Source organism: Erinaceus europaeus, chromosome 6 (assembly GCF_950295315.1).
Source record: "Erinaceus europaeus chromosome 6, mEriEur2.1, whole genome shotgun sequence".
NCBI classification, from domain to species: Eukaryota; Metazoa; Chordata; class Mammalia; order Eulipotyphla; family Erinaceidae; genus Erinaceus; species Erinaceus europaeus.
In genome coordinates, this window is record NC_080167.1 from 15,609,767 (window position 1) to 15,634,905 (window position 25,139).

The window sequence follows — 25,139 nt, forward strand, 5'->3', positions numbered from 1 at the left end:
GGTGAGTTCATGCGTGTGCCTGTGTGTTTTAAATGGTTAAGAGTAGATATGACCACTTTGAGCCCTCTGCACAGCACACATTTTCACAAACAAATATACAGCTTATACAGCTGCTCTGCCACTTTTCTAGCTCTTAGCTTTCCTCTATTTCATCTGACCTATAAAGGCGTTAACATAGTTTTGAGGTTCTTAAATGCCATACCATTAGCTTTTAAGCCAGATTAAAATAGAATTTGTGTTTCTTAGAGATGCAGTATTTCCTTTGCTGAGACATGTTCACCGAGTGCAGGGGAATTAGACATTTAAGACCTTTTTGGAATTTGACTATGTTTCCAGGCTGCCTTCCAGGGGGAAAAAAAAAGCCAAATAGACAGATAACTACTTTCAGTTCCCTAGTGGTTATTCTTCCAGACCTTGAAGGCTTTTTTGTTGTTGTTTGTTTGCTTTTTGTTTTTCTTTTTTGGCACAGAAAATGTTTTTTTTTTCTTTTAATAGATTGTGAGTACCATCCCAAGTGCCAAAACTTTCATCTGCAAAATTTGATAGTAGCTGAATAGTGTGTTCCATTGTGTGGATGCACTTTGATTTATTTCCTCCCTCTCTGCTGAGCATTGAGAACACTTCATGGCACTTTGGTGTGACACTTCAAGTATTCTTGGGCCCCTCTTCATCTCAGCTACCATTCTTTAGGACAGGCGCTTTCTCTGAAAATAGCACCTCCCTCCTCTTCCTCCTTTCTGCAGAAAGAAACCTTTATCCTGAGAACCTTTCAGCAGGACTCTTTTTTAAAGTTAATATCTTTATTTATTTATTCATTGGATAGAGACAGCCAGAAATCAAGAGAGATAGAGAGAAAAGAGACAGAAAGACATCTGCAACATTGCTTCACCATTCACAAAGCTTCCCCCTGCAGGTGGGGACCGGGTGCTCAAACCCAGGTCCACTCATTGTAACATTTGCACTCAACCAGATGCACTACCACCTGACCCCAGGATTCTTTATAAAAGGGTAGCACTTGGGATTGCCACATTGGTCCCCCGCCCCTTACCACAGCCTCCGACCCTATTCATCAGTGTGTGTGTGTGTGTGTGTGTGTGTGTGTGTGTGTGTGTGTGGTGTGTAGTATGGGTGGCTTGCAGTATGCCCTGGGCTGCTGATTGCTCAACTCCCTGCATACCAGGAGTGTCCCAGAGTCTGTAGAGGGACAGGGGCCAGAATGGATAGTGCTTGACACACATCAGCAGGTGAATGCCATCTTGACTCTTTGCTGTTCTCCCAGTAGGGGAACTTAGGGGTTTCACAAGGTTGTGATTCTAGTTGTGAGCCTGCTTGGTTGGGTGAGCTCACATATAACTGCAATCATGTGGGTGCATGTTCCTATGAATTACGAAACAAGATGCCAGTGTCACTTGGACATGAAAATTAGAGCTGACTCGCCTCTCTGGAAAATAGGTTATTATTTAATTACTACTATTTTTTTTTTGCCAGGGGCCTGAACCTTCAACTTTACAGCTTCAGGCATAAAACTCTTTTGCATAATCATTATATTATCCCAGCTATTCTATTATTTTAAAAGTTTGGATTTATTTATTTTTGCTTCCAGGGTGCTGGGGCTTTACATCTACATAATTTCATTGCTCCCTGTAGACTTTTTAATCTAGAGGATGAAAGAGGGAGAGGCACAGAGAAAAGGAGAGACACCACACCACTGCTCCACCACTTGTGAAGCTTTGTGGTGACTGGGGACTTGAACTTAGGTCCTGGTAAAGAGAGTGCACTACTGAGTACTCTGTATCTACATGAGTTATTTTTTAACATATTTTATTTTTGATAGAGACAGAAATTGAAAGGGAAGGAAGAACTGGGAGGGAGAGACACCCGAAGGACTGCTTCGATGCTCGTGAAACTTCTTGCTTGCAGGTGGAGATTGGAGGCTTGAGCTGGTCCTTGTGCACTGTAATGTGTGCACTCACCCTGGTGTGCTACCACCTAAACCCTTATTATTTATTTATTTATTTGCCAGAGCACTGCTCAGCTCTGGTTTATGGTGGTGCTGGGGATTTAACCTGGGAGTCTCAGGTGTGGAAGTCTTTTGCAGAACCCCTATACTATTTTCCCTTCTGGTTGTTTTGAAACCTGACTGTTGATTCTGACTTTCTAAACCCAGTGCAGAGTTTAGGCTGCCAGCTGCTGCATGCCTGCTCAGAACTCCTTACCTGCAGCTCTGTTTCCCAACCTGCAGAGTCTGGCCCCAGCCTTCTAGCTCTCTCACAGACTGCTGCCCTGTCTGGTCTCCATTGCCCTTAGTTTTGGAAGCCATGATTTGTTTTTCCTCATGAGTAACCCTGGCACAAGGCAGTGTTCCATGGGATAAAAGCCTTCTCACAAAAGCAAAGAACCCCTTTATCAGCTCAGCCTCTGGCTTGTCCTTGGCATCGTCCTTGCATAGTGCCTGAGAACCTGTAGTCAGGTGGTACTGGGGAAACTTACCTGGATGTGCCTCTTCCAAATGTTTCTCAGAGCAGCCTACTGATTATGGTTGTGCTGGCTGGCTTTGTAGGTAGCCAGCTGCCTGATAAGCTTGTTTGCTTATCTCTGTTTTGTGCTTGTTGTTGGCTCCTTGGAGCTCTGGGTGTGTTTGTACAGTGTTTGAGGTAATTGCTGGTTGGTAAAATGGGATGAAGAGAGCAGGGCTGGGTGTGCTGGAGGAATATGGGTATCTGCTGCTTTCCCTCGATTCTTCCTTGCACAGACCATGTTTTTGCCTCTTGTCTTGAGGACCCCGCTAATAGCTCAGGCTCTTGTGAAGCTGGGGAGCTACCACCTGGCTCAGTAGCTCGATGGAGGTCTGGGGCATGTTGTCCTCCCAAGTTGACTCCACAGCTCTGCAGAGAAACCTGCTGCTTTAGCCCTTTTTTGCTTTGCTGGCTTCCATCACTGGAGATACATCAGCAAATGAGACTCAAATATGTCCTGCTTAGGAGTTGGAGCTTCTCAGCTGCAAAACAGCCAACTTCAGGAATGTGTCATCTCTGAATGACAGCTGGCCTCTCTTGTGTTGAATCACCTGGGTTGGCTGATGTTGATTTATGTGAGTGACTTATCCTCTCTTTTTAGCACTATATCTAAGTCACTGGGACCAGTGGGGAGAAATTAGGAGAAGAGGGTAGATTTTTCAGCTAGCTCTTGCCAGGCTGTTGCAGTCTCTTGACAAAACCATCTTTGTTTTCAGTAAAGTACCAGTTTGGAAGGGTTCACTCACTCTGTACTCTGAAACTGCCTTCTCTTTCTCCACCACAGCCCATTTCTGGAGGGCTGCCCATTCCAGAGGGGCACTGCTGACCTTTACTGGGCAGCACCTGGAGGTGATTAGTTAACCCCTCCAGAGAAAACATCTGTCTCCTGGGCCAGTGGGCATTCCAGACTGGCCCTGAATCCCAGCTGGGTGGTAGCCATTGTCACTTCTTGGTAATGGCTTGGGAGCAGAGAGCCTCCAGAAACTGGGCTACTTGCTGTGGCCTTCGCCTCACTGAGCCCTGCTATGCCCTGCACAGGAGACTACCTGCTCTGGCCAGATTCCCCGCCTGCTGTCGCTGCCGCTCAGCTCATCTCCCCACCAGTCTTCTCCCAGGCATCAGTTTCTGTCTGTATGACTTTGCCTCAAGCTACAGAGTTAATCAGAACAGTGAATAATTCCTCTGGTTGGACTCCCAAGTAGTCCCTCAAGACAGGGAGCAGAAACACTCAGTGTTTGGCTTCTTTGTGATGGGGACTTAGGTGGCATTGTCCAACCTCTACAGCTTGTTCAGTTTCATCACTGTGTGGTCAGATTAGTCATATCCAGCTGTCTCGGTGGAAATCCCAGCCCCATGGGTGAGGACATAAGAAGCTCTCTTGGGAGTGGAGATAGTTCACACAGCAGTGAGAAGATGGAGCCTCCATTTCCTCCTGGGTTTGGTGTTTGGGTTGATAGATCTCCAGTTGCAGTGAGGCTGCTCACTGGCTTCTGGAGAGCTTAGAAATACATAGCGTGAAACAAACTTACGTAAACCTCACACATAGCGTGAAACAAACTTATGTAAACCTCACCGCAGCTGGGTGAAAGTGCTCTTCCTCAAAGGCAGAGATTCTACTTGGTGGATAGGGATGGATGGGAGAGTACCCATGTAAAGTGGCATTTTCCATAGGGCTGCGGTTTACTTAGACAGTCTTGGGGGCCACCTAAAGGGGGTGATGGGAAAATCTACCAGTGCATCTAAATTATTTATAAATTATCTACAAATCTTGTGCAAGCACAAATACATTAAACTCAAGAAATTTATAAGGGTTCGGTGGTGGCACACGTGGTCAAGTACACTTGTTGCCAGGCACAAGGACCTAGGTTCAAGCCCCCCCCCATCCCCTGCTGGTGGCAGCAGGGGGAAAGCTTCACAAGCAGCAAAGCAGTGCTGCAGGCTTTTCTTTGTTTCCCTCCTCTCTGTCTCTTCCTTCCCTCTCAGTGTCTCTCTGTTCTATCAAGTAAAATAAAGTTTATATAAAAAAATTATAGGACCAGGAAGACAATGCAGCAGTAGAGCACAAAACTTGCATGTGAGGCTTCTATTTTGACCCCCTGAGCCATCATATGCCAGAACTGAACAGTGCTCTGGACTCTCTCTCTCCTTGTATAAATAATAAATAAACCAGTCTTTTACAAAATTTACAGTGTGTGGGTCAGGTAGTAGTGCACAGATAGTGTGAAGCACTAGGACTCACTTAAGGATTCCGGTTCGAGCCCCCGGCTCCCCATCTGCAGGGGCGTCTCTTCACAAGTGGTGAAGCAGGTCTGCAGGTATCTATCTTTCTCTCCCCCTGTTTTTCCCTCCTCTCTCGATTTCTCTGTTCTATTCAACAACAATAGCAACAACAATAATAATAACAACAGGAAGGAAAAAAAAGATGGGTGCCAGGAGCAGTGGATTCCTAGTGCAGGCACTGAACCCCAGCGATAACCCTGGAGGCAAATAAATAAATAAAATAAAAAATTTACAGTGTGTTGCTATTTGTGAAATGTGAGGGAAAAAAGTAACTCAAGCTAACATGGTAAGCTTCATTTCCTGGCTAATTAAATATTCCTTTTTTATTACTTTAGTTCAATTCTTTCAGTGTTTTACAAATGCTTTTTATTTTATTCTATTAACCAGAGCACTGCTCAACTCTGGCTTATGGTGGTACAGAGGATTGAATTTGGGACTTTGGAGCCTCAGGCATGAGAGTCTCTTTGCATAACCATGTGCTATCTACATAAACATATTTTTTCTTCATTTACTTATTTTTGAATTTAAATGGAGAAGTTGGAGGGCTAGAGGGAAAGAGAAAAAGAAACACCTGCAGCACTGCTCCACCACTCATGAAGCTCCCCTGCAGGTGAGGTCTTAGCAGCTTGAACCCAGGTCCGTACACACAGTAATGTGTGCGATCAAGCAGGTGGACCACTGCCTGGCCCCTCGGTTTATTTTTTAAAGACAAACTTATGAATCTGCTAGCTTAGACCACCTACTCCATCATATGTGCTACCAGGTGTTCCAGTCCTATACTCTACCTGCTGAGCCCTCTGCCTGGCTCTGTAATTTGCTTGAATTTAATAGCTTTGTCTTTTCACATGATTGCAGGTAATTTAGATCCACTGATAGGCAAATTCTTCCATGCTCTTTATATCATACCATGTAGGTGGATTCCAAAACTATGTCTAGGTAAGAACTCTGTTGAGTTTTGTGGTAGTAAAGTTGAGTAACTATTAAAATATACTTGCAAAAATACCTTATTCATTTGCACTTCTTTTAAGCAATAGAGCTCCCTTTCCTAAAAGCAGTTTTTCAGATCACTACAGTTCATTTCATCTCTTTTATTTTTTAAAATATTTTATTTATTAATTAATGAGAGGGAAAGGAGGAGAGAGAGAGAGAACCAGACATGATTCTGGTACATGTGTTGCTGGGGATTGAACTCAGGACCTCATGCTTGAGAGCCCAGCACCTTATCCACTGCACCAACTTCCAGATCACTCACTCATCATCTCTTTTATAAATTAGTCACTTTGGTAGTCTAGGAGGCGGCGCAGTGGATAAAGCATCGGACTCTCCTGAGTTCAATCCTCAGCAGCACGTGTACCAGAGTGATGTCTGGTTCTTTCTCTCTCCTCTTATCTTTTTCATGAATAAATAACATAAAATCTTAAAAAACAATGAAATAAAATTAGTCACTTTCCGTGGAAATCTCCAATGTATAGTACTCTTCTCTACTTTCCTGGACATCTTGAGTATAATGTTACTTTTGATTATGTTGAAACTTATTTCTGATTACTATTTGCTGTGTTATTACAGTGACTCCTTATATTATTACATACCATCAAGGTGGATTTGCTTTTTTTTTTTTTTTTTTTTTTTACCAGAGCACTGCTCAGTTCAGGCTTTGGAGCCTCAGGCATAAAAGTCTCTTTGCATAACCACTATGCTATCTAACCTGGATTTGTTTTTCTTTTTTCTTTCTTTCTTCTTCCTTTCTTTCTTTCTTTCTTTCTTTCTTTCTTTCTTTCTTTCTTTCTTTCTTTCCTTCCTTCCTTCCTTCTTTCTTTTTTTTAGTATTATTTATTTATTTATTAATGAGAAGGATAGGAGAGAGAGAAAGAATCAGACATCACTCTGGTACATGTGCTGCCAGGGACTGAACTCAAGACCTCATGCTTGAGAGACCAACGTTTTATCCACTGTGCCACCTCCCGGACCATGGATTTGCTTTTGTATTTACCATTGCTGACTCTTGTGATTGGGTATTCACACCTTTGTGCTGGTCTCCAGGCTGTTAGCTGCCACTTGTCTGCAGTGAGTTTGCCACTTGCCCTCCCTTCCTGTCTAGTGCCTCCCCATTACTATTGGTTTGCATAATCTGCTAAATGGAGTGTAAAATAAGAGTAATTAGTTTAGTGAGGACGTGAAAACTCTCCTCACAGTCAAGTGCACAGACCTTTGTTATCTACATTAAATTATTTTTCTTACTTTTAGGTAATTTAGCAAAATATAGTTGGGAGATAATGAACTTCTCTTATTGAATAATCTTGAGCCATTATTATCCAGCTATATCACTAAAATGTGTTGATGAGACAAACTTGTGTGTACAAACCATGTGAAAGGGAAACAATATTAAACTAAAGAAAATCACAGTGTTTTCTTATTTCTGAAATGTGGCAAATAAAAAAGCAACTCAAAATCAGCATGGTAAACTGTGTCTGCTGGCTAATGGACTTTTACTTTCTAGTGATTATTAAATGGAAATTCACTTTTTCTACTTTTCACAGTGAAATGGTTTTGTGGTGACCACCCACCCCAACCCCTCCTTAAAGGGAAATGCCTACCCTCTGCCTTTCTAAATCCAAACATTTAGAAAGAGCAGAATCCTCTGACACATTCCTAGTATAGTCATGCCCTGTTGCTTTTGTCACTATGTCCTTTTTACTTTTTACCTGTGGATAAAAAGAGCTAAACTATCATTTTCAGTTGTCTTTTGAGTGCAGTCTAGTGTAACTATGTTTTTTTGTTGTTCTTTTTTATGGTTCATGCTTTTTGTGTAGTATTTAAGAAATCTTGGGTGAGGTTAGATAGCATAATGGTTAATGCAAAGAGATTTTCAAGCCTGAGGCTCCAAAGTCCTAGGTTCAATTCCTCAAAACACCATGAGCTAGAGCTGATAAGTGCTTTGGTTAAAAAAAAAAAAAATCTCCCAGAGGGATAGAGAGTGGGAAAGCTATCAGGGGAGGCGGTGGGATATGGAGATTGGGTGGTGGGAATTGTGTGGAGTTGTACCCCTCCTACCCTATGGTTTTGTTAATTTATCCTTTCTTAAATAAAAAAAAATAAATAAAAAATAAAAATAAAAATTTGCTTCGCTGCTAATAGTGAGAATTGTGTGGAATTGTACCCCTTTTATCCTATGGTCTTGTCAGTATTTCCATTTTATAAATAAAAAAATGCAAAAAGAAAGAAATCTTTGCCCAACTCAAGCTCTTATTTTCTTCAAGAAGTTTTATAGTTAGTTATTACTTTTAGGATTATGATCCATTTTAAGTGAATTCCTATATGTGGTTGGTATGAGGCAAGACAATATGTATATATTTAAGACTTTATTTACTAATTAATGAGAGAAGTGTAACAGGATTGTCACTCTGGCATACGTGCTGCTAGGGATTAAATTTATAAGCTAATACTTGAGGGTCTAATGCTTTATCCACTACACCACCTCTGGGACCACTTAAGCAATACTTTGATGAATGCCTTTTTTTTTTTTTTGCCTCCAGGGTTATTGCTGGGGCTTAGTGCCTGCACTATGAATCCACTGCTCCTGGAGGCTATTTTTTCCCCCTCTTGTTGCCCTTGTTACTTATCATGGTTATTACTATTGTTGTTATTGCTGTTGTTGTTGTTGGATAGGACAGAGAGAAATTGAGAGAGGAGGGGAAGACAGAGAAAGAGAGACACCTGCAGACCTGCTTCGCCACCTGTGATCCTTGTCCTTGTGCTTTGCACTATGTACACTTAAGTGGCTTAGCTACCACCGGGCCCCCTAAACTGCTACTTTTAACTAAGTTACTATATCATGAAGTCTCCCACTCACTGTATCTTTATTTTTTTATCTTTCTGTCTGTCTGTCTGTCTATCTATCTGTCTGTCATCTATCTGTTCTTTTACCAGATCACTGTTCAGCTCTGGTTTATGGTGGTGCAGGGGATTGAACCTGGGACTTTGGAGCCTCAGGCGTGAGAGTCTCTGTAGAACCATTATGTTATCTACTCCTGTCTTTATTTTTTTTTTAATTTACTTTTTATATTGCCACCAGAGTTATGACTCAGTGCTTGCATGATGAACCCTCTGATTCTGGTGGCTATTTTATTTCTTTTTAATAGGAACAGAGAGAAATGGAGAGGAAAGGAGAGACAGAAAAGGAGAAAAAGAGACCTGAAACACTACTACTCATGAGGCTTCCCCCAGATGACTTGAATCTGGGTCCCTGTGCATGATAATGTGTGTCCTCTACTGGGTGTGGCACTGTGCAGCCCCTCATTTTGCTTTTTAAATTATTTTCTTAAAATAAATTTTAGGGAGCCAGGCAGTAGCACAGCGGGTTAAGCACATGTGGCGCAAAGCACAAGGTTCCGTGTAAGGATCCCTGTTCAAGCCCCTGGCTCCCCACCTGCAGGGGAGTTGCTTCACAAGCGGTGAAACAGGTCTGCAGGTGTCTGTCTTTCTATCCCTCTCTCTGTCTTCCCCATCTCTCTCCATTTCTCTCTGTCCTATCCTACAATGATGACAGCAATTATAACTACAACACTAAAAACAACAAGGGCAACAAAAGGGAATAAATAAATAAACAAATAAATAAATAAAAATAAATAAATTTTAAAAGTAAAACTGTAAGACAAAGGGTATTCATAATGAAATCTTTGATAAATGGTGCCAGACTGGTTCTCAAAAGTGTTATCAATTAGAAAAAACCAATTCTTTCTGTCTAAGGCACCAAAGGTTCCTGGTTCAATTCCCAGCACCACTGTAAGCCAGAGATGAGCAATGCTCTGGTGAAAAAAAGAAGAGGCAGCAACAACAACAATAATAACTACAACAATAAAACAACAAGGGCAACAAAAGGGAATAAATAAATAAAATAAAATATTAAAAAAAAAAGAAAAGGAAGGAAGAAAAGAAAGAAACAGAAAAAGGAAGGGAGGAAGAAAGAATAAAGGGAGGAAGGAAGAAGGGGAAAGAAAAGAGATAACTTGTAGAATGGGAGAAATATGCAAGTCATGTGTATAACAGAGAACATTCATTTAGAATGTATTAAAGAATTCTACAGCTTGAAATAAAAATAAAATCAGGCATAGAACTTGAATAAATATTTGACCAAAGATACACAGATGTCCAATTGACACATGAAAGATGTTCAGCACCATTAATCATTCTTCTTCTTCTAGCATTTGCCCCCTTCTTCCGTAGCCAGTAATCATTAAGGAAATGAAAGTCAAAACCACACTGAGTTACTACTTCACACCCACTAGCATATATGTTGGCAAGGATGTGGAATGATTTGAATCCTCCTGCTCTGCTGGCAGGAAGGTAAAATGGTGCAGCTGTAATTGGAAAACAGTCTTAGCAACTTATCAGAAAGTTAAACATAGAGGTACCATTTGTTCCAGCAATTTCACTCCTAGATATATCCCGAGAAGTGAAAGTGTATGTCTGTTAAAGAACTTATATATACATGGACACAGTAGCATTATTCATAGTGTCTAAAAGGTAAAAACAATCCAAATATCCACTCTAATGAATAAGTAGAGAAAATACAGATTATTCCTGGAATGGCATATTATTCAGCCATAAAAGGAACAATCTACACTTGCAGGGGAGAAGCTTCTCAAGCAAGGAAGCAGTGCTAGAGGCGTCTTTCTCATTATCTCCTACTTCCCTCTTGAGTTCTCTCTGTCTCTATCCAGTAAATAAATTAAATATATTTTTAAAGTAGCAAAATACTGACCTTTGTACAATATGCATGAACCATAGAAATAATATGATAAGCAATACAGGAGGTGGTGCAGTGGTTAAAGCTCTGAACTTCCTAGTCTGAGGTCTTGAGTTCAGTCCCTGACATTACATGTACCAGAATGATGCTCTGGCTCTCCCTCTCTAAGTAATAAATCTTTTAAAAATATTTTATGGTGGGAGTTGGGCTGTAGCGCAGCGGGTTAAGCGCAGGTGGCGCCAAACTCAAGGACTGGCAAAAGGATCCAGGTTTGAGCCCCCGGCTCCCCACCTGCAGGGGAGTCGCTTCACAGGCGGTGAAGCAGGTCTGCAGGTGTCTGTCTTTCTCTCCTCTTCTCTGTCTTCCCCTCCTCTCTCCATTTCTCTCTGTCCTATCCAACAAAAATGACATCGATAATAACTACAACAATAAAACAACAAGGGCAACAAAAGGGGAATAAATAAATTAATTAATTAAATAAAATAAAAAAACTTTATGGTGAGTAGATGAAAATACCACAAAGGAATGACATATTTATTTAATTCCTTTTTTTCTTTTTAAAAAAATTTTCTATTATTTTTTTAATTTTATTTTTTATTTTATTTTGTCTCCACAGTTATCACTGGGGCTTGGTGCCTGCACTACGAAAGCACTGCTCCTGGAAGCTATTTTTTCCCTTTTTGTTGCCCTTGTTTATCGTTGTAATTATTGCTGTCGTTGTTGGATAGGACTGAGAGAAATGGAGAGAGGAGGGGAAGACAGAGAGGGGGAGAGAAAGACACCTGCAGACCTGCTTCACAGCCTGTGAAGCGACCTCCCTGCAGGTGGGGAGCCAGGGGCTTGACCAGGATCTTTATGCTGGTCCTTGCGCTTGTGCCATGTGTGCTTAACCTGCTGCGCTACCACCCAGCCCCCTTAATTCCTTTTTTATGAAATGTTTAGAGTGGGCACAGAGATAAAATGTGGATGCTGGATTTTTTTTTTTGAGGTAGTTAACATTCTAAAAATTGATTGTGGTAATTAATAGTTGTACAACTCTGTGAATATAGTAAAAAAAAAAACAGAATTGTACACTTTATTTATTTAATCTTAATGTAGCACCAGGGAATGAACCCAGGGCCTTGTGCATGCACAATTCCAACAGAGTGGTTTCCCTGGGACGTTATTTTCATTCTTTATTTTAGAGGAGAAAGAGGGGGAGTTGCAGAGAGAGGAGAGACACCACATTACTGCTTCAGCGCCCATCATGCTCACATGTAGTGCTGGGATTTGAACTTAGGACTTTACATATGGTAAGATGGGCATGTAACTGAGCAAACTACCTCCCAGCTCCTTTACTTTGTATACTTTAAATATGTGGCATGTGAATTATATCCCAATAAAGCTGTTATCAAAAGAAGTATGGGTTTGTGTTTCCACTATCAGAGCCCATTCGCTCTCATCCTATCCAGCTCTGGGTATTATTACCATAATTTCACATTTTCCCAAAACCATGCCTGTATGATTCCACTACCCCTGGAACTTTTTAAAAAATTGTTATTTCAGGAAGAGGGGAAGGGAGGGAGAAAGGGAGGGAGAGAGAGAGAGAGAGACACAGAGAGACAGAGAGACACTATAGCACTGTTCCACCATTCATGAATGGTTCCTCAGTGCTGTGCATGGTGCTTCAGTGGGGCTCTGGGTTGGGTGTAGGTGTAGGTGTGTGTGTGTCAGACCTGGGTCCTCAAATGGCAGACTCCTCTCTATGGGTGAGCTATCTCCCAGACCAACTTTACATTTTTCTTTTCCAACTCATTTTATTGGGAAGATAATGGTTTACAGGACAGCTGTTGACACGTGGGTACACTTTTGCCTTGTTTTTTGGTCATCACTGGGGTTTCACTGCTCCAGGCCAACTGTGTTAGATAGAAAGACAGAGTCAGAGATAGACAGAGAGAAAGACACTATAGCCCAAAGTTTCTCTCAGTGCGGTAGGGGCTGGGCTCAAATCTGTGTTGTGCCTATGACGAAGTAAGTGCACTATCCAGGTGAGTTATCTTGCAGAACAAATGGGTCTAATTTATTTCCCCATGATAGGTGTCTCCACACCACTCCCACTAACAACCATAATTCTCCACCATTGTGTCCTAGGTCCCCAGTATTTTCTTTGTCTTTTTCCATCTTCCCCTACACCAGGGGATCCTTTGCTTTGCTGCAATGGACCACACCCAGTCCAAGTTTCACTCTGTAATTTCCCTTTCTTTCCTAGTTTTGTTAAGTTCCACCTATACGTGAGATCATCAAGTATTCATCCTTTTCTTTGTGATCATCTCAGTTAACATGGTCCCTTGAAGTTCTAAGAGACAAAGGAGGTGAGTTCATTTCTTATAACTAAGTCGTATTCCAGTGTGTGTATAGATACCACAACTTTCTTAGTCACTCATCTGGGTTGTTTCCAAGTTTGGGCTATTACAAATAGTGCTGCTATGAACGTACATAGATCTGTTCTGATAGGTGTCTTTGTGTTCTTTGGATAAATCCCCAGGATAGGAATTCTTGGCTCACAGGGTAGGTCCATTTCCAGTGTCCTGAGGAATCTCTGGACTGTTTTCCACAGAGGCTGGACCAGTTTACATTCCCACTAGTTCCCCTGCTCCCCCATCCTCACCAGCATTTGCTGTTTCTGTCCTCAGTGATGTGAGAGATTAACACAGGTGTGAAGTATCGCCTTTCTTTGCATTTTCCCAGATAATCAATGCCTGTTTTGTGATTGTTTGCCATCTGGTTATCTCCTTTGGTGAATATTCTGCCTATTGTTTAATGTGCTTTATTCTAACTTCCCATTTTAGATCAGCTCTATCATCCTTTAAAAAAAAATATATATATATATATCTTTATTTGGGGGCTGGGCGGTAGTGCAGCAGGATAAGCTCACATAGCATGAACTGCAAGGACTGGCAGAAGGATCCTGGTTCAAGCCCCTGGTTCCCCACCTGTAGGGAGCTCACTTCACAAGCGGTGAAGCAGGTCTGCAAGTGTCTATCTTTCTGTCCCCCACCCCGTCTTCCCCATCTCTCTCCATTTTTCTCTGTCCTATCCAACAGCAATAACAACAATAATAATAACAATGATAAACAATATACATATTCTATTTAATATGAGAGCGATACAGTGGGAAAGATACAGAGAGAGACCAGAGCAGTGCTCAGCTCTGGCTTATGATGGTGCTGGGGATTGAACCTGGAACCTCAGCCTCAGGCATGAATGTCATTTGCATAATCATTATGCTCTCTCCCCAGTCTGCCTCTCTCTCCTTCCCTCTCTCCTTTCCTTCCTCCCTCCCTTCCTTCCTTCCTTATGTGTTATATTTTAATGTGAAAGAGATACAGAGAGACTGTATACAGAAGGATACAAAAACACTGCTCAGCTTTGGCCTATTGATGGTGCTGGGGATTGAACCTGGGACTTTGGAGTGTCAGGCATGAAAGTCTTTTTACATAACTATTATGCTATCTTCCCTGTCCTCTTCACTTTTCTTTAAAATGTCTTTTATGACTTTTTTAAACAAATTTTTAAACTTTTTAAATTATCTTTATTTATTTCATAGAGACATCCAGAAATCGAGGGGGAAGGGGGGATAGAAAGGAAGAGACACAGAGAGATACCTGCAGCACTGCTTCACCACTCATGAAGCTTTTCCTCTGCAGGTGGGGACTGGGGACTTGAACCTGGGTCCTCATGCATTGTAACATGGGCGCTCAACCAGGTGTACCACCACCTGACCCCCTTGTGACTGGTTTTGATGGCTCAGGACCTGGTTAAGGATTATATTTAGTATTTGGTTTTCATCTCTTTTAATCTGGAATCATCTTTCTTTTTTCCATTTAAAAAAATATTTGGGGGGGTTGGGCAGTAGCGTAGCAGGCTAAGCGCATGTGGCGCGAAGCTCAAGGACTGGAGTAAAGATCCACTTTGAGCCCCCGGCTCCCCACCTACAGGTGGTGAAGCAGGTCTACAGGTGTTTCTCTTTCTCTTCCCCTCTGTCTTCCCCTCCTCTCCATTTCTCTCTGTCCTATCCAACAATGACAACAATAATAACTACAACAACAATAGAAAACAACAAGGGCAACAAAAGGGAAAATAAATAATAAAAAAATCAAAAAATATTTTTACTGTTGGATAGAGACAGAGAAATTGAGAGGGTAGGGGAAGATAGAGAGATAGAGAGACAGAGAGACACCTGTAGCCTGGCTTTACCACTCCTGAAGCTTTCTCACTGCGGGTGGGGACTAGGGGCTTGAACCCGGACCCTTGCTCACTGTAATACGAGTGCTTAACCAAGTGTGCCATTGCCTGGCCCCTAAACAGAAAGATACAGGGAGAGGGCCCAGAGCCCTGGCCGATAGAGGTGGATTAAACTTGGGACCTCGATGCCTCAGACAGGAGAGGCTTCTACAGAACCCTCCAGCTGCCTCCCAGCCCCTCCCCTTTTGGCATTGCCATTTTTCAGCTACCAGTCCAATTCTCTTACAGAATGACTCACTTTCTGTATTTTTTGTTGTTGTCATTATGGTATTTAACTCACATGTTCTTCAGTTCCCTGTACTTCCTGTAAAGCACATTTCAGACCAGAGATATTTGAGTTAATTTGAGTTACACATTTTTGGTCTCTGTGCTTCACAGTGACATCAGAGGGATATAATGTTAGGTTAGCTGCTAGTAAAGCTGGTGATTTTGATCATCAACAGCAATCTTTCTGTTGTAACTATTTATCTCCGGTTAGTAATTTGGAGAACTTAACTGATTTTATAGAACTCCTTATCTCTTATAAAGATAGTAGCCTTTCTTCCAGTCAGTTCAGAAGAAACTTACTTTTCTTTCTTTTTTTTTTTTTAGTTTTTTTTATATTTTATTTATTTCCTTTTTGTTGCCCTTGTTTTTATCATTGTTATTGTTATTGATGTCATTGTTGCCGGATAGGACATAGAGAAATGGAGAAAGGAGGGGAAGACAAAGGGGGAGAGAAAGATAGACACCTGCAGACCTGCTTCACTGCTTGTGAGGTGACCCCCCTGCTGGCGGGGAGTCAGGGGCTCTAACCGGGATCCTTACGCCAGTCCATGAGTTTCGCACCATGTGCGCTTAACCCGCTGTGCTGCAGCCCGACCCCCAGACTTACTTTTCTAAAGCAAATCGACCAACACAAGAGATATATCTCAGAATCTTTCCATACTAAATCCCTCTCCCTGTCTTGTTCTGCTTTGCTTTGAAACTAGTATGACAGGTTAGCTCTTCTTTCTATTTTATCATCTCTTTTTGGTCTATTGATTCAGAAAAGTACACTAAGCTTAAATGTGAGAAAGGACAAACTGATTTTTTTTTTTTGACTCCAGGGTTATTGCTGGGGCCATTTTTCCCCTTTGTTGCCCTTGTTTATCATTGTTTTGTTACTATTATTGTTGTCGTTGATGTTGGACAGGACAGAGAGAAACTGAGAGAGGAGGGGAAGACAGAGTGGGGGAGAAAGATAGACAACTGCAGACCTGCTTCACCGTCCATGAAGCGACTCCACTGCAGACCCCCCCCCCCGCCAGTGGGGAGCCGGGGGCTTGAACCGGGATCTTACGCCAGTCCTTGTGCTACCACCTGGCCCCCTGATTTTTTTTTTTTAAGATTTATTTATTGATGAGAAAGATAGGAGGAGAGAGAGAAAGAACCAGACATCACTCTAGTACATGTGCTGCCAGGGCTTGAACTCAGGACCTCACACTTGAGAGTCAAGCGCTTTATCCACTGCGCCACCTCCCAGACCACAGGACAAACTGATTGTCCCATGGCTCCCTTCTTTTTCCAAGAACTTAATTGCTGTTGCTGACCCCATGTCACCGGCAAGTTTGAGTGTGAGACTTTGATCCTCAAGGTGCTAAGCAGTCAATGTTCTTATCTTCATTCTGTCTATCATCAAAGTAAAGGCAAGGGACCAGAAGTTAAGCTGATATCTGGAGAAAGAACTCTTTGTCTTTTTACTACTGCCTTGTCCTCTACACCCCCACTCCTTGGTGAACCCCCGTTCAAGTTTGGAGACTCAGCTCAGGCTCCCATTTGAGGTAGATGTCCTGTCCTCACCAGCATTGTGTGTCCTTTTGTGTGTTTGCACATTCTACGCTTGCCTTAGCTCCCTCTGTGGGAGATGTTCTATTTTCCCAGTAACTGGTGTGGTCCTGAGCTTTGCCTTAGTCCTCAGTGCATGCCTGGCACATGGCGGGCTTGCTGTAGCTGCTGGGATGTTTTACTTCCTGGCTTACAGGTTCTTTCACTTGCTGCTGGATGTATATTTGTTTCCTGGCCTTGGAAGCAAGATGGACTTGTCGACTCTGTTTTACTAAAACACATATTTATCTGTACCTCATAAAGAACTGGGGAATTAAAACTCTTTGGTCTTTACCTTTTAAAAAAATTACTTCTTTTCTTTCTTTCTTTTTTTTTTGTCTCCAGAGTTATCCTGCTTGCACTACTAATCAACTGCTCCTGGCGGCCAATTTTTCCCCCATTGTTGTTGTTGTTTTTGTTGTTGTTGCTGCTGCTGTTGTTGGATAGGACAGAGAGAAATTGAGAGAGGAGGGGAAGACAGAGAGGAGAGAAACATAGACACCCACAGACCTCCTTCACCACTTTGTGAAGTGACCGCCCTTCAGGTGGGGAGCCAGGGCTTGAACCAGGATGATCCTTGCGCAGGTCCTTGCATTTTGCACTATATGCATTTAACCTGGTGTGCTACCACCTGGTCCCCCTCAAGTAACTTTTAAGCCTGAGTTTCTGAGTTGTCAGGTTCAATCCCCAGCACCACAATAAATCAGAGTTGAGCAGTGCTCTGGTTAAAAAAAAAAAAGACAAAGTTCTAACAGTATGGTTGGGGGAGGTACTTGGTGGTAGTACATAGGACTTACGTGCAAGAGGCCCTGTAAAGGGTGCTTCCCAGCTGCTCTCCAGACCTTTGCTCACCACTCACCCAGCAGCCATTTTCTGTCCTGACTGCGGTGCCTCTTCACATTGCAGAGGCAGAACAGTTACAACATTGATTGAACACACAGATCCGTTTTATTGAAGACCTTCTATGTTCCAGACACTGTTATGCTTTGAATTCCTTGCTTCCTTTCATCCTTGCCAGGGCTCTGTGAAATAGGTTGTTTTCTTTAATGGAGCTCAGGTCAGCCGTCTGTCCACAGCCACAAAGCAGGCAGGTGGGACACTGGTCTCTTCTCCCTGTTTTGTGGCTGCAGCAGCTACCAGGGATTATGAAAGTGTCCTCCTGATGAGGAAAGCCATCTTTGTGTTTTAGGACCAGCCCTTTAGAGGCCTGCTTTGCCCAGCTGAGAAGGGTGACCTGGCCTGCAAGTCTGTTGATAGATGAATTTCCATGACATTAGACAGGTGCAGTGGATCAAATCGGATTTCTTCAGTAAAATCTGGGATTTTGACTTTAGATGTTATTCTTCCTTATGCGAAGAAAGTGAAGCAGCCCCTTTCAGAGTTTTAAGATCTGTTTAAGTAGTTGTCTTCCATGTGTCATTCAGAAGTACATATCTCTCTGCTTACTTCCTACCCATGGAATGCACACTGAACCCCCAAAATCTGTGGGAATAAGAAAGGGCAAGATCTCCTTCCTGCTTGGTTCTCTTTTCAGTTTACCACAGGTTCCTGCCTGGCCTGTTTATTTGTGGTTTCATTCGTGAAAGTTGAAGGGATAGGCCTTGATTAAAATCAAGGATTTTAATTTTGAGACAATCTGGCCTATTTATTTGTGGTTTCATTCGTGAAAGTTGAAGGGATAGGCCTTGATTAAAATCAAGGATTTTAATTTTGAGACAATCTGTCACTTTCTCTCTCTCTCTCTCTCTGTGTGTGTGTGTGTGTCTCCAGGGTTATTGCTGGGGCTGGGTGCCTGCACTACAAGTCCACTGCTCCTGGAGGCTTTTTTTTCCCTTTTGTTGCCCTTGTTTATTGTTGTTGTTGTTATTGTTGTTATTGCTGTCGTTGTTGGATAGAACAGAGAGAAATCGAGAGAGGAGGGGAAGACGGGGAGAGAAAGATAGACGCCTGCAGACCTGCTTCGCTGCTTGTGAAGCGACCCCCCCTGTAGGTGGGGAGCAAGGGGCTGGAACCAGGATCCTTCCTCCAGTCCTTGCACTTTGTGCCATGTGTGCTTAACCCGCTGCACTACTGCCCAGCCCCTGACAATCCGCCACTTTCTATATTGATTTTTTTTATCCTTGTTCCATAGTTTGGCAAATTATTGTGACTTGGGGCCAGGTGGTAGCAAACCTAGTTGAGTGTATGTGCATAAGGACCCAGGTTCAATCCCCTCCCCCACCAGTAGGGGGAAAGCTTATTGAGCGGTAAAGCAGTGCTTCAGATGTTTTTCTTTATCTCACTGTCTCTGTCTCCCTTTCCCTCTCAATTGATCTCTGTCTATCTAAAATAAATAAACATTTAAAAATAAGTACATTAAAAAATTATGTGACTAGGGAGTCATGCAGTAGCGCTGGGGGTTAAGCACACATGGCGCAAAGCGCCTGCGTAAGGATCCTGGTTCCAGCACTGGCTCCCCACCTGCAAGCACTTCACAGGTGGTGAAGCAGGTCTGCAGGTGTCTGTCTTTCTCTCCCCCTCTCTGTCTTCCCCTCCTCTCTCCATTTCTGTCTGTCCTAACAATCACGACAATCAACAACAACAATAACTACAACAACAATAAAAAAACAACAAGGGCAACCAAAGGGAAAATAAAAATAAATATATTTTTTTAATTATGTGACTTAAGTATTCACATTTTATTTGTCTAGGAGGTCTTGAAGCTGAAGTAAATGAAAGAGAACTAAGTTAACCCGACCTTGATTTTATAGCTCTGTATTAGCTAAAGGTGTTTTTCATTACATAGAAACGCCCTCTTCTTTATAGCACTTTCAGCAGTAGTTAGACTGGTAAATTCCATTGTAGCAGGCATATTCCTTTGTAGCATTCATTTTTTACTAGTTTTTTAAAAGTTTCATTGGGTGGGGGAGATAGATAATGTTTATGCAAAAAGATTCTCATGTCTAAGGCTCCAAAGTCCCAGGTTCAGTCTCCTTCACCACCATAAGCCAGAACTAAGCAGTGCTCTGGTAACAAACAAGCAAACACCAAACCAACCAAACAAGATTTATTTATCTGTTAACACAAAAGACAGGGAGAAGGAAAAAGAAAACCAGAATATCGATTTTGCATTTAGGATTCTGGGGGTTGAGCCCCGAGCCTCATGCTTTCAGGTCAGTACTCTAGCAACTGTAGCACCATCTCCTGGTTGCTTTTCACCAACATTTTTGAGTTTGACTTTATGAACAACAAAATTGATATCTTGACAGGAGTAGTGAAAATAGATGTGCCACAAAGGGGGAAATGTGGGTATTTTTGAGCGCTGGCAAAGGTGTCATATGTTCCTGTGTCTCAGTAAACGGTTCCGTAGCCCCCATGTCCATTTGGTCGATTCCAAATTATATTCCTCCATGAGGATGATTTCTGGAACCATCCGTTCCACCCCGGTTCCATGGCTGCGAGTTCTTAGCAACATCGCCCCGCCAGATATTCGTCGGGATGCGGCATCATCTAAGTTCATTTCCCACATCTACGCTCGACCGGACCTGCCAATGTACGCGGATATCTTCGCCCACCCTGTCCAACATTTGACGTCTCATCATCCAATCTGGTCTCCTATGCCTACACTGGACTTCTCTGTTCCAGACTCTTGGAAACAGAGTTGGCAGTCAGCTGAGGTAAAGAACAAACACCTCATCACAGACCCCTGCAAGCGTCCACCCGGCTTTGACCTAGCACGTTATGATTGGGCCCTCCTCAATCACTATCGAACAGGCCATGGCCGGTGCGCCGCCAGGTTCCATCGCTGGGGAGCCAGAGACGACCCGAACTGCCCCTGCGGCTCCAGACAGACTATGACCCACATAGTCAACGACTGCCACCTCTCCAGATTCAAAGGAGGTCTCGAAACTTTACATCAGGCTCAACCTGACGCTGTTGACTGGCTACAGAAGAAGGGCAAATGCTAGAAGAAGAAGTAAACGGTGACAGCAGAAGGGCTATTCATCTCAGTGGGTGGGGTGCGGAGATTCACACTGATTCTGTCCATCAGATTCCCTTGCTGGTCTTCCAGCTGGTGGGTTAGTCTCCAGCCCTTCTAATCTGCGCTAACGAGGTGAAAGGTTAACTTGATGAAAGTTAACAAACTTAACCCAGGTGTCCAACAACAGATGAGTGGCTGAGCAAATTGTGGTATATATACACAATGGAATACTACTAAGCTATTAAAAATGGTGGCTTTACCATTTTCAGTCGATCTTGGATGGACCTTGAAAAATTCATGTTAAGTGAAATAAGTCAGAAACAGAAGGATGAATATGGGATGATCTCACTCTCAGGCAGAAGTTGAAAAACAAAATCAGAAGAGAAAACACAAGTAGAACCTGAACTGGAATTGGTGTATTGCACTAAAGTAAAAGACTCTGGGGTGGGTGGGGTGGGGGGGAGAATACAGGTCCAAGAAGGATGACAGAAGACTTAGTGGGGGTTGTATTGTTATATGGAAAACTGGGAAATGTTTTTTTTATTTTTAAATAGTTTTCTTTTTTCTTTATCTTCCCTTTTTGTTTCCCTTGTTTTTGTTGTTGTAGTTATTATTATTGTTGTTATTGATGTCATCGTTATTCAATAGGACAGAAAGAAATGGAGAGAGGAGGGGAAGACAGAGGGGGGAGAGAAAGATAGACACCTGTAGGCCTGCTTCACCGCCTGTGAAGCCTGTGAAGTGACCACTCTGCAGGTGGGGAGCTGGGGGCTCGAACCGGGATCCTTATGCTGGTCCTTGCACTTCCCGCTGCGCTACCACCCGACTCCCAAAACTGGGAAATGTTATGCATATACAAACTATTGTATTTACTGTCAAATGTAAAACATTAATTCCCCAATAAAGAAATTTTAAAAAGAAAGTTAACAAAGTGATGAAAAAGACTATCAACTTGATTAAAATGCATATCTTTAGGGGAGTAAAGAAAGGGAGAGAGAGCGGGGGAATAAGAGAGGGAGAGATAGAAAAACAACTGATTCTCATTAGTAGGCAAAGGTAAAACTATGTTTTATTTTGGAATTTCTGTTACATACAAAGATTTTTTTTTTTTCTTCCTCTCCAGGGTTATTGCTGGGGCTTGGTGCCAGCATTATGAATCCAATGCCCCTGTGGCCATTTAAAAAAAATTTTTTTTGGACAGGACAAAGAGAAATTGAGAGAAGGGAAGATAGAGTGAGAGAGTGAAAGATAAGACAACCTGCTTCACCGCTTTGTGAAGCAGGTGGAGAGCCTGGGGCTCAAACCAGGATTCTTGCGCAGGCTCTTATGCTTTGCTTTATGTGTGCTTAACCCGGTGCACCACCACCACGCCCCCCCCAGAGTAACTTTTTAATTTGTTTATATGCTTTTAAAAATCTCCCTTGGGGAGTGGCACAAAGCTCAAGGACCAGTTCGAGCCCCCGGCTCCCCACCTGCAGGGGAGTCACTTCACAAATGGTGAAGCAGGTCTGCAGGTGTCTGTCTTTCTCTCCCCCTCTCTGTCTTCCCCCTCCTCTCTCCATTTCTCTCTGTCCTATCCAACAATGAGGACATCAATAACAACAATAACTACAACAATAAAAAAAAAACAAGGGCAACAAAAGGGAATAAATAAATATTAAATATATATATATCCCTTGGAAAAAAGTGGGAGTTTGTGGAGGAAACATTTCTTCTTTCTTCTGCTTAAAGATTGGTGATGCTACCTAGTAAGCCCTTATGCTGGGCACCTCTTGTATGTTTTCTTTTTCTTTTTTAATATATATATATTTATTTACTATTGGATAGAGACAGAGAGAAAATTGAGAGGGGTGGGGAAGATAGAGTGAGAAACAGAGAGACCCCTGTAGCCCTGCTTCACCACTTGTGAAGCTTTCCCCCTACAGGTGGGGACCAGAGGCTTGAACCTGCATCCTTACGCACTGTAATGTGTGTATCTAACCAGGTGTGCCATGGCCTGGCTCCACTTTTTTTTTTTTGCCTCCAGGGTCATCACTGGGGCTCAGTGCCTGCACCACAAATCCACTGCTCCTGGAAGCCATTTTTTCCCATTTTGTTGCCCTTATTGTTGTTGTTATTGTTGCCATTGATGTTGTTGTTGGATAGGACAGAGATGAATCAAGAGAGATGGGGAGACAGAAGGGGGAGAGAAAGACAGACACCTGCAGACCTGCTTCACCGCCTGTGAAGCAACCCCCCTGCATGTGGGGAGCCCGGGGCTCGAACCAGGATCCTTATTCCCGTCCTTGTGCTTCACGCCATGTGTGCTTGTGTGCTTTAACCCGCTGCACTACCGCCGACCCCCACTTTTCTTTTTAAGTACAATGTTTTCCTTTCTGAGGTGAGTATTATTCAACTCATAGAACTGGAAAAGAGGTTGAGACAAGCTAATTCATTACTTTAAATTTTTCTTATTTCTTATTTTATTTCTCCTTATTTTTTTTTTTTTATGGATAGGCAATAAGAAAGAGAAAGAGGGCACCACAGCACAAAGCTTCCATTAGACTTGATTTTTTTTTTTTGCCTCCAGGGTTATTGCTGGGGCCTGGTGCCTATACTACACATCCACTGCTTCTGGAGGCCTCCCCCCCCCATTTTGTTGCCCTTCTTGTTATTGCTGTTGTTGTTGGATAGGACAGAGAGAAATGGAGAGAGGAAGGGAAGACAGAGAGGGGGAGCGAAAGATAGGCACCAGCAGACCCACTTCACCACTTGTGAAGTGAGCCCCTCCCCCCCCACCTGCAGGTGGGGAGCTGGGAGCTTGAACTGGGATCCTTACGCTGGTCTTTGTACTTTGTGCCATGTGCACTTAACCCACTGCACTACTGCCTGGCCCTCAGTCTTTAAAATTTTTATTACTTCTTTTTTTTTTTTAATGAGACTCTAAAGCATTCCTCCACCATCCATGAAGTTCTGTTTATGTGTAATCTGATTTTAAATGGTGGTGAGGAAAAGGGAGGTAGTGTAGGGGAGAAGTCATAAACCAAGAACGAATGTACAATAAAGACAGCCATATGTGTGACTGAGTTGAAGGCAATGAAGTGGAACCTGAAGTAAGAGAGACTATTGGGGGACCTGGCACAATGGAGCAGGCCAGAGGGTTCCTGGGCAATAGTAAACATTGGTGTCTTTGTTTTGGAGCCCTTCAGCATATCTGGTGGCCTTCATGCTGCATGGTAGCACTTGGGGAACGAAACAAGTGTGGTTGATGCTGGTGGAGAGTGCCATCAGCAGACATGCACTTGCTAACTAGGTTGTGATCAGGAGCTGTGAGAGGAGCAGCTCACTGACTTACACACTGAGAGCTGTCAGGAAGCCTCCTGTAGGAAGCTAGTGTCCATGATATTGCAGGGTCTTGTTTAAACCGGATGTGTGCAGTTGTGCGGACTCTACTTTGGGGGATATTTAGGACTTCTGTTCTGTCCGTAAGCAGAGGACCCTTGAAGAAGTTTTAGCAGTGGAGATATGTGCTCATCTTGTAGAAGTCATTTTGGTTTAATGGGGTGGGTAGGGGTACCCCAAGAGGGATCCGGAAGCTGGTGCAGAAGCCTGGAGAACACATGGAAGGGAGAAAAGGGAGCATGCACTGAGGAGAAAGAGTCCAGGAGCCCAGAGTCAGAGGCTGGAGGAGGGAGGAAGGGTGGGGAGCAGCAGGAGCTGCAGACCAGAGTGAGGTCTGACAACCAGGGACCAGGGAGAGGATCACAAGAGGTCTGATGTGACTGACTGTTGGTGCCTGTTGAGGCAGAAGCCAGGTGGCATCCAGTATCTGTGCTGCGTTCCCCCCAGCCCCACCATGATGTCTCTGTCATGGTCCCCTTGCAGATGCCCTCTGAACCCACCTGCCTCCAGCCTGCCGTTGTATCACAGCACACTCTTAGCACCACACATATTTGGTGCTCTCCTGCCTCCCCGCCTACACCCACCCCAGACAAATGAGGGCAGGGCCTGGGGGTCGTTCCCCGTCTGTCCTTAGCACCTAGAACAGTGCTAGTAAATGGAGTGAGTGAATGATTTGGGATCAAGTTGTAAAGAAAGTGCTATTTAAGCTGAATTATTCTAATTCCAATATTCATATGTGTATGAATATAGCCTTCAAACAGCCGGAAAGACTCCAATTCTTTTCACATGCCATTCTAATTGGTGCCACCAATTAACTACAGGCTCTAGTTCCTGACCTGAGAGTAAAGCCATACCAATTTAAACCTGGTGTCACTGTGACCCTAGTTATTGTCAAAGTTAATGTTTGGGGCTTTTAACTCAGTAGAGAATAGATTTGATGGGTTTTCTTTAATAGTCAAAGCTGACTTTTAGAAAAGAAGCTGGTGCTTTTAAAACCTATTTATAGGTCTTGGCTACCTGGAGAGTGTGTTACCATATCCTTTGAAATGCATGAGCTTCAGATTTCTGTGCCTTTTAAGTAGGTTATGTAGCTGGCAGTGCCTCAAAAGTGACTAGTAATGGTGGC

General features: G+C 43.0%; 2 protein-coding genes across 4 annotated transcripts in view; both read left to right on the forward strand.

The window, feature by feature from the left end:
- BCL7A (BAF chromatin remodeling complex subunit BCL7A) overlaps positions 1-25,139 on the forward strand; it is a 236,299-nt gene that overhangs the window by 73,987 nt on the left and 137,173 nt on the right. The window lies entirely within an intron of this gene.
- MLXIP (MLX interacting protein) overlaps positions 1-25,139 on the forward strand; it is a 72,845-nt gene that overhangs the window by 16,982 nt on the left and 30,724 nt on the right. The window lies entirely within an intron of this gene.